Source organism: Xiphophorus hellerii, chromosome 13 (assembly GCF_003331165.1).
Source record: "Xiphophorus hellerii strain 12219 chromosome 13, Xiphophorus_hellerii-4.1, whole genome shotgun sequence".
NCBI classification, from domain to species: Eukaryota; Metazoa; Chordata; class Actinopteri; order Cyprinodontiformes; family Poeciliidae; genus Xiphophorus; species Xiphophorus hellerii.
Window position 1 is genome coordinate 4,611,373 of NC_045684.1, and position 15,194 is coordinate 4,626,566.

Sequence of the window (15,194 nt, forward strand, 5' to 3'; positions counted from 1 at the left end):
TATATATATGTCTATATATATATATATATATATATATATATATATATATATATATATATATATATATATATATATATATATACAATATACTCTGTAGTTTGATGTTATTCTGCCTATTCTTAAAGCTTTTTGAACAGTGTGGAAAAGCATTGTGCCACATATTTAGTTGCGTAATGATGCAATGCTCTGAGCGCACTAAACAGGGTTCCAACACATTTTAATGAAAAAATTACATCCTTTTCCAGTCTGAGATTCACAGAGTTCTCAACCATCTTTTAACCATATGTTTAATTCTGTTCATTGACAATGACAGAAAATGCTGCAGAGATAATACAATATATAGAGAATACGCAAAACCAGGACAACAAATTCCATATTCTTTTCTTACTAGATATCTTTAGTTTATTTGTTTACTGATTCTTAGTTCTTGAAAGTTACTAATTTTTCTCCCTTTTTTAACATTTGTTTCACAACATAATTATGTTCACCAAGAAGTTTGCAGCCCACAAGTCTACAAGTCTCTTAGATAAGCTTCCACTGTATATAATGAATGGCTAAAATTATTAAATATACTTGTGGTGTTACAAAAACACGGCCCTGTGTAGTAGCTCAACTGACAGCCCACTATGTGAGATGGCTATGTGTTTATTTGCATATAAGGCGGGTAACTGAGATCTAATCATTCAGGACAGATTTTAATGCCAGGTGTGAATGATCTGACTAAGAAAGGTCTACTTTTGTCTGAATCAGTCAGCTTGCATTTTAATGCTAGGTCTAGGTCACAGTGTGTCTTTGTTCAGTCCATGAAGTACTTGAGATCTATCCAGGGATCTATGAGTCTCACTCATAGACCTGACCAGGGACCACCCACAATAGGATTAAGTTGGTAAATCACTGATTTTCGGCTTGAAACTTATATTATTACTTACTAATAATATAAGTACATTTTCTGATTTGGAACATTTGGGGTATGATTTTTGCTTGGTTGTGGATGTAGTTCTGTAGGCATTTTTAAAACCATGATCTTAAGTGCACACTGCAATGGTTAGCAGCCAAGTGTGAAGTAGACAGGACAGTAGTTGGCTAGTCTGTTAAGGCCCCGTTTATGGCCCCCTTTTTGACGGTATGATGGAGCGGGTGGAAAAGACAGATTGGGGCCTTGTCTGCCATAATGTGGTCATTACTGTAGTCTGATAGCTGGAAGTCGTAAAATACTGTTCCTTTTGCTTTCTGACATTTGTGTATGGTCATGAGATATGGATTATGCCCAAAAGAATGAGATATCATCCTTTCATTGGGTACCTGGGCTCTCCCTTAGCGAAAGGGTAAAGACTTTGGAGCTGCTGCTGCAGCTGCTCCTCTACATTGAAAAGAGTCAACAGAGGGTTTAGCCATCTGATAAGGATGTCTCATATGGACATTGCTTTAAAGGTTTTCTAACCATGTTTCAATGGGAATAGACACTAGGACTGACCCACAATTTGGAGGAGGGACCATAATTCTCTTCTAGCCTGGGAATACTTTGGGTTCTCCAAAATGAGATGTAGAGTGTCACTGGGGAGAGGCATGTCCCGGTTTCCATCCTAGTCCTGTAACCTGATCTCGGATTAGCAGAAGAGTGACTGGATGAAGCACTTGAATTTTAAAAAATTGCAGCCGATTCCACATCTTTTAAGCTAAAGACTCACTTCACAAACTGAAAGACCTCTTCTTTCAGTCTATCGAATCATGATATACCACTTTAGATCAAAACCCTAAGCAGGAATATCCATGTTTGTTGTTTTATTACACTTTAATCTGTTGCGGTAGAAAAGCAGGTTTATTTTACAGAAAAAACTGGTTGATGCTTGAGCAGAATTAATCACGAAGTCACAATCCACTCAGTTGTTACTATCTAGTTTTCCCCAAAACATTAGTATGTTTATGAGCCTGTTTTACTATCTAGACGTATCCATTGACCTTTAACCCACACCAAGCTATCTGCCCTAGCTGTTGTTGCAGGTCTTCCACTCTCTTTTTTGCTCATCCTCAGCATCCTGACTCAGCAAACCGTCATCTGGAGTTTGTCGTTTCCTTTGTCCTCATCCTTTTTTTCTTTCACCTAAACACAAATGACATAGAAAAATATTTTAAAATAACTTTTCACCTTTTCTTTTATTTGACCAACTGTTTTTTTTGTAGCCCTTGCTTATCAGCCTACCTCCTCCCCCACATGTCTCATTTTCTTGACTATAGACAAAGTGTTCATGGTTGAATTTGGAAAGAAATGGGGGTAGGGTGGGTGGGGCTGGGTGCTGGTGGGGTGGAGGGTAACATCCCATAATCACCAATCAGAAGAATACCAGGGGTAGTTGTCATAGAAACCTCGCACATACCTCTTGATATCCTTCCCCTCCCCCCGCCTGCTTGCAGAATTGCATATCTCATAATGATAATAATATCGTTTCTTAGGCAAAAAGAGAAAAAAAGAGGAGGGAAGAGGGGGGGCCGGGGGGGACTACAGACCATAATAGTACTCCTGAGCTTCTAGTTGCCATGGAGATAAGCATAGGGGTGGCAGCGGCGGCAGAGGGAGGAGAGTCATAGGCAGGGTCAGATTACCATGTAACTCAAAATGCATGCCATTATATTTCTTGACTGCCCCACCAGCCTGACCCTCGCTGTGGCTCTGCTCCACCTATCCTCCCCTGCAGCCCACGCTCTGAAGCCACAAAAAAGTGCAAATAGATTTGATAAGCCCCAACATGTCTGGCATATCAGACAGCATGCTTCACTAGGAGAAAGACAGACCGAGAAAACAGAAACAAATAATAAAATGGGTACATTGGGATTGTCTGGATGTGCCAAAAGACTCAGCACTGCCACCATGCCAATTATTACCTGTGGCTGTTTCATCTTGCTGTCTTTCTGTTTCTCCAGTCATGCCTTGGTTCCAGATGTAGTAAGTTGGATGATGGACAGAAAAATAATGATTATATTGTAACATAATGTTGCTGGAGTTGCCTTAGTGATGGTTATTGCTTTGGTCACAACCACTCTAAACTTACAATTGTTGAATCTTCTAGGAGTCATAAAGTAAATTTTTAAAATTTAATTGCAAAAATCAAATTTTGCAATTAAATTTGCAAAAATAATAACCAATAACCATCAAGCATATTGATACAGCATTTTGAAAACAATGTGGTCCCCCTGAGTAAATAGTTTACAGAATTAAGGCTGTGGGTGTTTCGGGATATGCTGCTAGCAACCCTGCACATTTCTTTATTAATTCTCAATTACAGTCAGATTGATAAAAGAAGTTCTGTGAACAGCAGTTTTCACAACTTTGACTAGGACATTCTAGCACAAAAGTATATGTTAGGTTTAAGTTTAGGTTAATTTCAATCACATTCACATTATGCTGAGTAAGTCACATCTTGACACAACATTTCTTTCTGCTATATTCAAAAAGGAGCATAGGTACTTCTATAGGTAGAAGTATAACCTCACGTGTTCCAACCTCATTACAACTTCAATAAGATAACTACTATTTAACCACTTATGCAGTTTAGTTTTTCAATTGCAAAGATAGAAAAAAAGAGTACATGGCAAAATAGCAAAAAGACAAAACAGTAATGTAATTGTAGTATTCTTCACAATTCCATTGCACCTTGGCGGCATGTATAAGTCCTTTGCAACCTCTAACTGATTTTCTAGTGGCTTTCCCCAGTATTTACTGTAGCTCCATCCATTTTGACATCAATTCTAACCTGATTCTTTTCTCAGTTTCAGGAGCGTGTGTTTAGAGTGATTCGCAAATGTTAGTTTTCTGTGACACACATTTTTAAAATAGACTAAAAAGTTCAGCTTTGGAGTTGTGCCATACTCTCTTCCATTTGCAGGTGATGAATTGAACATTGCTCTGTAAGACATTCAAAGCTTTTTTTTAACCCACCCTCTGCTTTGACTTCACAGCTTTCTCCTGGATCTGAAGGGGAGTTCTGGGTCTTCATGATACTGTTTGTTTTCTAAAATTCTCTGAGGCTTTCATAGAATTGCAACATTTATACTGACAGTAAATTACACACATTTGGACTTTATTTACTAATTAAGTAACTTTTGAAGGCAATTGGCTGTGTGAATTTTTAGGAGTATCAGAGCAGATCTGAATGCAAATCCACATCAGAAGATTTTCAGTTGTGAACATTTTTGAAAGCTAGGAATCATTATCCTTTTCTTTGAGAGACTTTTCACAGTTTCATATAAAATGCCTTCAAGTAATGTGTTTGTAATGTGACAAAATCTGAACTGTTTCAAAGGGTATGAATACTTTTGTAAGGTACTGTACCAACTAACAAAACTACCTGCTGTTAAATGAACCTATTTGACAGCCAGCTAAAGTTAAATTAGCTAATTTGAAGTGGAAAGTCTGCAGAAGCTGGGATTCTAAACAAGGCCAATCCCTGCATATTAAGATGTATTGCTCCATCTCTGCCTCAGTCATTTACATTACAGAGGACAGGGGGTATATTGTACTCGCTGTGCTGCTGAGATAGTTTGCGAGAGAAGTTTTTTGATTAATTCTCGCCGCCAATCTGCCTTTGTGCTGCTTTCTCTCTCAGCCACACTGCCTTGTTGTATTTGCAGATAGATATTACTTCTCCCGACATACACAGTCTGTGCACGTCTGGCTGCGATGTTGACACACATGTGGAGGGGTGTGGAGGGAACCACCCCACACAAAAACAGGCCTAGGCCAGACCATAACGCCCCCTCCCCCCACCCGACAACATAGACATCCCATAATATGCTTTTTGCCTGCCCCCCCCATCACCACTTCCTCCTCCTCCTTTCTTCATCGCTTGGCCTGCAGCTCCATAATAATCACTAATTCCCCTTCTCGTTCCATCTCACCCCCCCCCCCCCCCCCCTTCTCCCCTCCTTCCTCCGCCATCGTCACCATCATCACTTCCTGTCTCATAGCTTCTTCAAGTGCAGAGTACAGTATCTCTCCCCAAGCAGCAGCCACTTACAGGGGCTCAAAATACCCAGGTTTACAATCTCTGATGTCTTCTTTGCACGTCGTCAGGACGGGGTTTTCTCTCACACTACTCCCTCCCACAGCCAAACAATACAACAAACCTTCACAGAAATATAATGTACCAGATACCACTTACTGATTTGGTCCAAAAGGGAACAGGACAAAAAGTGATTAAGCTGGTCTCAAAAGCTGCCACACTGAAAGACAAACCTGCTACTATGGAATGTCTACATTAGCATGTGTTACACATATGGTTCCCAAAATAAAATACAGAGCATCTCATTTTCTGTCTTTATTGTGGCATAAGTGAATAAAACCAGGAGTGATTACTTTGAGACATTGCTCAAATGTTGGACTGATTCACTTCAGAATCAGTCTTATTGGCCAAGATTATGTGCACAATTTAACTTCACAATTTACAGACAAAGTATAAATTTATAAATATTAGAATAAACACTTTTAGCCTTTATTTGCAGTATGTACATGTATGTGTGCATGTAGCCAAGAAAAATATAAAAGAAAGGCCTGTTGTGGTGGTGCAAATATGTTTATTTTGTTTCTCAGCAGAGTAGTTGGCTACTCAGGCTATAAGTTGTTCATTGTTCATCAGATAGACAATCTGGGAAAATAAACTGTCTCTGCGACGTGTGATTTTTGCAAATAGGGCTCTGTAGCGAAAACCTGAAGGTGATAGTCTAAACAGTTTGTGTCCAGGGTGTGTGGGTTCAGCAGAGATGTTAGCTACCCTTTTCCTGGCCTCTACACGTCCTGGATGTTTAGAAGATCATCCCAGATGATCGTCTCTGCAGACCTAATAGTTTGTTGTAGTGTGGAACAATTGTATGACCACAAGACAAAGCGAGTAATGGCAGTAGCTCCTGTGACATGTTGTACTTGTTGAGTTGCTGCACCTCTTTTGGGCCTTCTTACCAACACTGTACATGTGTCAGGTCCCAAGAAAAGATGATTCCTAGAAACCAGACATTGTCCTCATCCTCAATGAGGATGGTGAAGGGAGTCAGCCAGTTCACTCTCTGTCTGTCGGCAGAATTGTTGTTGTGCTTGATCAGACCAGTGAGAGTGGTGTCATCCTCAAACTGCAGAAGCTTCACAGATGGCCCACTGAGATGCTGTCATTTGTGTGCAGAGAGGAGAGAAGTGGGAAAAGAACACCCCCCCAAAAGCACCGGAGCTAATAATTCTTATGTATGAGAAGAAACTGGTGATCTACTGACAGGAGGAAGGTGGCACTGTGAGCTGGGCGAACCTCTGGTGAAAGCTATTTGGATTGATGTTGAAGGCTGAGCTGAGCTCCACAAACAGGATCCCGGGTTACTTTTCTGAGTAGTAAAGGTGGTGCATGATGAGGTGTAGTCCCTGTTGACTGCATCATCTGCCAACCTATTGCCCGGTAAGCAAACTGCAGAGGGTTCAGATGGGTACCCATTACATCCTTCACACTCATTAAAATCAGTCAGCCAAAGGACTTAATGACCACAAATCTGTGGTCATTTAATTCTGCTATGGTGCCTTTCTTTGGGACCTGGAAGCTTTAAACAAGAATCAGTGCTTCACTGTGGCCTGTATCAAAAATGTGCAGCTCTTAATTTACTATATGCTTACTGGGCAAGGAAATGGAAACCTTTTTTTGTCTTTGTATTCTGGAGTAACCTCAAAACATTGTCCTGAGCCGTATGCAACGAAATTTCGTTCTGTATACACCCTGTGCATGCAAAATGACAATAAAGTCAGTCTAAGTCTAAGTGTAAGTCTTTATGATGTACACCAATCAGGCATAATATTATGACCATTGAGAGTTGCAGTGACTAACACTGATATCCTCACCATGGCAACTGCGAGTAGGTTGCACGTATTAAGCAGCAAATGAACTTTTTTTCCTCAGAGTTGATGTGTTGGAACTACTGAAAATGGGTAAGGGCAAGGATTTGTAGGAGTTTAGCAAAGGTCAAATGGTAATGACAAGACAACTTGGTCAGAGGTCTGGGTCTGCAGTGAAAGGTACCAGTCAGAAGTAGTCCAAGAAAGGAACGGGGGGAACTTGTGACATGGTCATAGCTTTCTGAGACTCAGAGAAACACATAGGGAGTGTGGGTTCGCTGATCCAATCTAACACAAGAACTACTGTAGATGAAATTGCTAAAGAAGTTAAATATGGTCCTTTTTTATTATTTTTCATCACATGAATGGCCAGGTGGTTGTATGCTTTGGGCCATGCTGTTGGGAAACCTTAGGCCCTTTAACAAAGCGAATGCTGCTGAGAAACACACTATATACGTAAGCTTTGTTGCAAACCTTGTACTCCATGTCATGGAAATGGTACTCCCTGCTGGTTTTAGCCTCTTTTAGTATGATACTATAGCAAAGTAGAAACAGTTCAGGACTGACTAGAGCATTGTTTTGCTGGTAAAGCTACTGTCATTTCCACTATTATCTGGCATTACATTATAAAGTCATTTTCAATTGTCTTTCAATTTCATTAAGGTTTGAAGGAATGTCTTCAAACTTTACTACCACTGCTGCAGTTGTAAAAAACTAAATTGTCTGTAAAAGAATCAGTTTGAAAACCAGCTGCAGTTCATAAAGTCATTTGGTCATATACCATATTCTACTGCAGTTACAGTAGATAAAAGTGACCTATTGAACCTTTCTTTGAATAATAGGATTCATTCCAACCTGAGATTTAATACTTTTATTTTGGGAGGGCACCTCATATGAACTTCATTATATAAAAAAATTATAAAACATTTAATCTCTTATTTTTTTCTGCTTTTTCAGATGTTTTTATGCAAATTTTCCAGTTGTTAGTTCTTGATTCTTCTTGGCTTTACTTCAATATTTGCAAAACATAAAATCTTATGTCGAGCTGTGTGTGAGATACAAATGTAACAGATCATAAGAGACTAAATGATCTGTTTTGAGCAAAAAGTAAAAGTCATGGATCAAGGTCGTACAGAGCTGCACATAATGATTGGTGAACAGATCATCTGAGTGGCTGTATGGGGGATTAAACAGGCTTAGAGGAGGTACAACTCCTGAAAAGCAGTTGAGTGTTAAAAATATTGTTATGTGATATAGACAGGTTTCCTCAGTCCAGTTCAGGTATATCATTCATTAAAATTAGATTTTTAGTCATATCTGTGCACAATACAGGCAAGGTTGGACAACAAGGATAAAATCCTTTTTTCAATTCCAAGAATTATGGATCTTTGGACAGCCCTGAAGTGCTATTTCCATATCATCTGGTAGATGCTTTAAGAAAAAAATCCCTTTAACCAGCTGGCTTTAAAGAGACCATATAAAATGTTTTATTGCGTCTTTTGCCTCCTCACTGTTAAGGCTGGAGAAACAGCTGTAAACAGCAAAGCCTGATGAAAACAGAACTCCTTTTTGTACATCTTTAATAGTTAGACTGCCAAAATGTTCAGATCTTAGCATTTACAATTGTTGAAACTTTTTGTACAATCATGTGTGAAATGACAGCCCCTATTTTTGCATTTTTAGCGTTGTGAACGCTAAAAATGACAAAAATGCACATTTAAAAAATCTTGTCCTTAAGAGTTATGTTAGGGATTCCTCCAGGTAATACTTCAATTTCAACAAATATTTTTTCCTAGTTTAGTTTTACAGATTTTCTAAAACAAAAAGAGCATTTTATGTATAATTTAGCTTGGTAAAGCAATAATAGAAATGATCTCAATCTTACTTCCATGTCAAACTCTGTGGCTTTGTCAGTATAATAAAATAATAAAAATAAAAACAATCCAATTACAGAGGCATAATTTTTCACTGAAAATGGTACAAAAACCTATAATTTAATATCACAAAAAAATATCCCAGAAGTATAAATGTGAAGCGACATAGAAAATTGTTTCATGTTGTTGTCTTCAAAATGGGAAAGAACATGTGTAGCTTACAGACTGGATGTTCACACATAGAATGGTTACAAGGAAACAGCCACAGCCTGAACCTTGCTCATATCTACAACCAAAAGGATATTTAAAAGTTTGAAACAACTAAAACTGTAACAAAGCTTATTTTGCAACTATGCTTAGGAAAGTGGTGTTAAAAAATGCAAGAATTTACAGCTTTAAACAACTTGTTCCACAGACAACAAATATGCCAGTAATGTTAAATGGGGTTAACTAGCAAGCCAGTATTCAAGGCTTACTAGAAATAAACATTTATGTGTTTGGTTGTTTTCTTTTTTACTTTTTCCCCCCCACTTCTAAATTGGCCTTGACAGTGAAATTTTGTGAGAGACCTTTAACGGGGTGGGATATTTGAAGGCTTTAGTTTTAAGTATCCACTATGTTGAAACCACAAAGGAATGAGTCACAACTGTCTTTACAAACAAAAACAAAAGGCCTGTTTCATAGTGGCAGGGCATACAGCGGAAGACTGAGGCAGAATAGGGAGGAAACACAAAATCCACTTTAATGCTTCTCAGCTGACAAACCTGCAAACTTCTGTTGTTCAGAGGACCTTGATAAAATAGCTAAGTGTTTCTGTCTTTCAATTAGAAGTTCAAATCTTTGATAGTTTTTGCCATTTTTGTTGGTGCAATGCCTTCTGATTAAAATCAGAAAGGTTAAAATGACAAAATCAGCTAATCAAGTTGTACTGATCTCAGTTATGGGAGTCCAGACTGATTGAAGTGGTGAGTGAAGAGGTTCATTTGAACTAAACTAAACAGTCCACCTTTAAAGGCCTACTTGCGTGCACACCCGAGCCACCATTTTATCTCACCTCCTTAAAAAACTCGCACTCTCTCGTGCACACATTATATACTCACACGTCCGTACACGCCCCTCCCCCACCCGGTCCTGAGCTCAAAACGCATGCAAACACGCACTCTTTTCCCATAATACCCTTCCAACACACACACAAACACACACATTACACCCATATCTCCCCCTCACACACATATGAACCCCCAATTTGTGTACACACTGTGCTCAGACACACACACACACACAACACGCACACACGCCCTGCTCCCCTCCCCCTCCCAGTCCATACCAGGGCACGTCATGACAAAACAAAGAACACCCCATAATAGTCACAGTTGCACTGTATGCATGGTAACCAGTTATGTCAGAGATGAAGGCACTATGTGTGTTTTACTGTATACTGTATGAGCACAAACACACAGTCGAACAAAATTACAGGCTAACCGGCATAAATCAACACACAAGAGTGCACCCAACCACATGTGAACACCCACACACAAAAGTTCTCTATAAGTAGGCATATAGATATTTAATAAAACTCAGTCAAAGCATGTTCCTATTGCACAAATTAACTCATGCAATGACATGAAATTTAAAAAAGATGCAAAAAACATTTATATGTAGACAGATATTCATATATGAACAAACTATGAGAAAATATTAAAACTACATATAAAAGTAAAAAAATAGACATGAACACAATAAAGTACGAGAATACAAAAACATGGGAGAAGTAGATTTTAGGAGCAGTGCTATACGAATCTCCAAAGGAAACAGCATCTTGTTAAAATGGCAGAGTTTTGATGTAAAACATGTGACTATGAAATTATTTATTTCTACATCCTGTATTCAGTCATGCAGGATCATACTAAAAAAACAAACAAATCTGATAGAAGGAAAAGATACAAAACAAAGAAAGCTGCAAGTTGTAAATAAAACCCTTGGTACACCCTTGGCTCATTTAGCATTCAGCCTTCTTCTATCAGGTAGGCACAGAAATGAATGATTATTGGTTTCATATATCACAGTAATATACTGTAATTCCCTATTATTAGTGATACAATCTTAAAATGGAGCTACCATTAAACTGTTTGTGATTACCATGAATTTCGAACTGAGCTTCTCGGCTGTTTAGTTAAACAAGGATCTTTTAACCACAGAACAGCACCAAAGGCTAAATCTGGTAATAATTTGAACTTTCTCACTGCACAAGAAATATGTTTTAATATTGTTTCTCTTGTCACTGCCTGCAAAAGAAAAAAAAAACCCATCAATAATTCTCTGCTTGGTGTGGATAATTTTTAGCACATTTGCCTTTCTACCTTTCAACATTTAAAAGTAAAAATCTATCAAATTGTGAAGACGTCTCTTACCCAGAACCCTATTCAAGAAATTTAATTCTAGATGTTTGCTGGGCCACCTGAAAACATTATCCTTTGTTGAAGCCATGTTGTTGTTATTGATTTTGGTGCACTGCTGCACTAAAAATAAAATGGTAAACGGACTGAATTTACAAAGAGCTTTTCCAGTCTTTCTGACCATTCAAAGCGCTTTGCACTACTGCCACAGTCACACTCACCAACACATAAAGATTCATGCACAGATCAGTACACAATTTGGGGTTAAGGCACAACAACATGGAACAGGGGGCAGCTGGAATCAAACCTACAACCCTCCAGATGGAAGTAACTATTCTACATGCTGATTACAACCAGAAGCTGTTGGAAAGTTTCCTTTGATGTGTGATTTGTGTCTCAACTTTATGATACATCTAGAGAAACATCCAGGTTCTTTAATGTCATTATTACTACATTTTCGATAAGTACTGATGACTATCTTCATTGTGCCAAGGTCTAGATACAATGCTGTCTTTCTGCGAACAGAGGCATTTGGCAAATGTCAGGAAAATTCTACTAAGAAAACGGAACTTTTTAAAGGTCAATTCGATTTACTATAATTGATGACTGGTATGAAATTGAAATTACAAACTTCTGAAAATGAATCAAAAGGTGCTTAATTAAATCAAAACGGTGTGCCTTCTTATGCAGTTAAGATTATTAAAACATATTTTTATCCATCTTTCTATTTAAGGTAAATCTTGCTGAAAATGGTTGTTTTGCTCCTTTATTCTTTCAGTGACTCATGAAATGGACGTTTCTTGTTTCTTTTATGCCACATGTTTTTCCACAACATACTTTTTTCTTTGTATAGTTTTTGTTTGTGACAGTAGAATCCAGTGTGTGGAAGATTTTAGCATATTGGTATTTTCTTTCCTCTTTACATTTGAGTTCAAACAAGAACCTGAGACACAATAACCAGGTTTGACACACTGCTTCTTGTCTATTCTAATGCATCTGTGTTTAGACAAAGTGTGTGTGTGTGTGTGTGTATGTGTATAGTTGTATTGGTGCACGTGGGCGTCCTCCAAGTAAAAGAAAAAGATGAAAAAAAAGGGAGAGGTCAGGTTTCTTTCCCATAATGCAACACTCCCTACCAACCCTCACCCCCCCTCCCTTTTCTTTGCCGTCTTCATGCTGGTCGCCCTTGGCAACACACTTACAATGAGGTCAGGTGGACATCCAATAATATTCAACTGCCAAACCAACAAACGGCAACAAGCGAGGTGGTTCAGGACAAACGGCAACACAATAATTTAGCAATGGCTCATTACAGAACAGACAAATTAAACTGAAACTGACCTGGAAACATTTTTAAGTTCAAGTCAAACTTTCTTGCCCCCTTGTAATTAAGTAATTTTGTAGACACAAACAAGTTTGAGCTGAAAGGAAAATAGAAAAAAAATGTCACAAAATGACTGGTCAGCAAAAACCAAGAGCAGAAACTTCTAAGTTTGAGGTAATTAAAGGCAACCTGGAGCTGAAAAACTGACAAAACTCAAAGTTGTACACAGAAATAACTGTACTGCATAAGTTCCAAGTATCAAAAACTGTCTTTAATTACAACAGACATTGAAAGGGCCAAGTTGAGGTTGCAGAAGTGGCCTCTACTTTACCACACAACAGACATTCTTATTTCTTGGGAAAAGTAACAAGCATGGCAATGAGAAATCAAGTCCCATTAGACTCTGAAGGCCAGATGGTCAATGGAGGCAAACGGGCTGGTGTGAGTATTTCAGAAACTGCTAATCTACTGGGATCATCATGCAAAACTATCTCTGGGTAGCAGAGAAATGTCCAAAAGAAGGGAAAATTTTCAGTGAACGTCAGCTGCGTTGACAATGTCAGAGGTCACAAGAGAATGGACAGACTGGTCTGACAACATAAAAAGGCCATACCAGCTAAACTAACCCCTGGCTACAAACAAATTATAGGGAATAGCAGAAGACTGCCGAGTTTAACTCCTGGTAGGCAAGAAGCTAACTGGACTCCAATAGGCTGGTTATCAAATCTCAATCCAATAGAACCCATTTGGACAAGAGATTCACATTATTGATGAGCACCAAAAAAACTGTGTGATGCTTTCATGTCCAAATGGACCTAAAGAATGTTTCCTTTATGTTGTTGTATACATAGTGTGAATAACTGAAGCAGTTCTGGGTCCAATACTTCATGCTTTTACAAGCACAACCAACAATCAGGTGAACTAAACTAATCCAAAAACAGGTAATTATCAATATACTTATTTAGATGCGTCATAATGCAAATGTGATTATGTAAAGCAAAATTAATTTCTATTGAAAGACAAAACTTTAAAAATAAACATACAGTAATATGTGATAATTGATCACAAAAGGTGCTTCATGGCCAACATTATGGAGATTAAATGTGTGTGGATCTAAAGCTGTGAAATGAAACTTAAGTTCTCAGTTATCAGGATTCATATTTTGGTTACTTGTCCAAATAAAAAGGATAGAAGAAGTTGTGTATTTAAGCTTCTAATGAACATGGAGAAATAGTCACAGGAACTCCCAGGAGTCCATATCTGTAAAAACCATGTGATTGAGAAATGTTGCAAAAAGAAATTCCTGAAGCAGCCAAAAGTACCCGAGCACAAAGAGCTCCGACATAAAACAAAAGAAACGAGAGATAAAGATGTGAGGAGAAAACTAACACAGTAAGGAGCTGAACAGAGGTTGGGAGGACAAGAGGAACCAGATTGTGGTGAGACTGAACAGTTACATATATTTTTGTTTTTCTTCGTCTCATTCATGCCGTCGTCACACAGACAAAGGAACATGCAGCCTCCATGCTGTGTCGGGCTGAAGGATCCATTTTAGAGTGCCAATCAAAAAATGAGTCTTGGTCATTTACATACTGTATCAACTGGGGAAGACCATTGAAAACCAGTGGAGCAACTCCTCCTGCTGTTCACTGTGGGACACTGCACCTCTCAAGAAATACAGATGTGGCAAATGCAATTTAACAACAAACAAAAATGTTTTAGGTTAATCTTAATTGTTCTATTTAAAATGAAAAAAAACAACAATAAAAGTCATTTTGACAAAAATATATTTTCACCCTATTTTTGTCAGTATCACATAAAAGCCCATTTTTAAGATGGGGGGGGGGGGACATATGATTCCAATAGTGCCATTGAAATAAGACAAGCACTACTCACCTCAACTCACCCATATTTAATCTGAATCTGTTTTTTTTTTTTTTTTTAAATTTATAGATCAACACAAGGTAAGACACAACTATGAACTGGAAAGAAAATTGTGAACAGCAAAGTTTCTCTTTTACAAATATAAATCTGAAAAGTATGGCATGCATTTGTGTTCTGCCCCCATTCAATGAGATGATAAAAAGATAAGTAATTATTCTAATATTTGGAATAATCAAATTAAATAATAATAAACTGCAATCTCCAAAAGATGGATGTTCACCTAAAATGGCAGCGAAAGATGCAAAGAGGCTCATGGTAACTCTGGAGGAGCTGCAGGGATGTGCAGCTCAGGCTGGAAAATCTGCAGCTGAGATAACTCAAATAAATCAGATCTTTATAGTAAAGTGACAAAATTAAAGCAAAAATATTTCAGAAAACCAAAATCCATCATGTTGGGGGAACATGTAGGGGAAAAAGCAACTGTGTGAAGAAATGTACTCTGTTCAGACGAGAGCAAAAAGGAGGGAGAATAAAGGATATTTCTGTAAGACAACTTGTTAGAGCCTCAAAATGACTTGAGTCTAGGGCAATTTTACACTACTTTGTGTTGGTATATGAACTAAAATCCAATTAGTATTAGTTAGTATTGTTTAGAAAAACTGAAAAATATTGCCTTTCTTGAATATAAATGTTTTTATAGTTATTTTTTAATTTACAACAGAAATATTTATAACTTTTTTCAAGTGAATAACTAATCTGATTTAATTACGCTGAAATGAAATGCTTTGCTTATACCAGACTGCAAAACACAATACATTTTAGTGTTGCTCTTCTGACAGATAGCAGCAATAAAATAG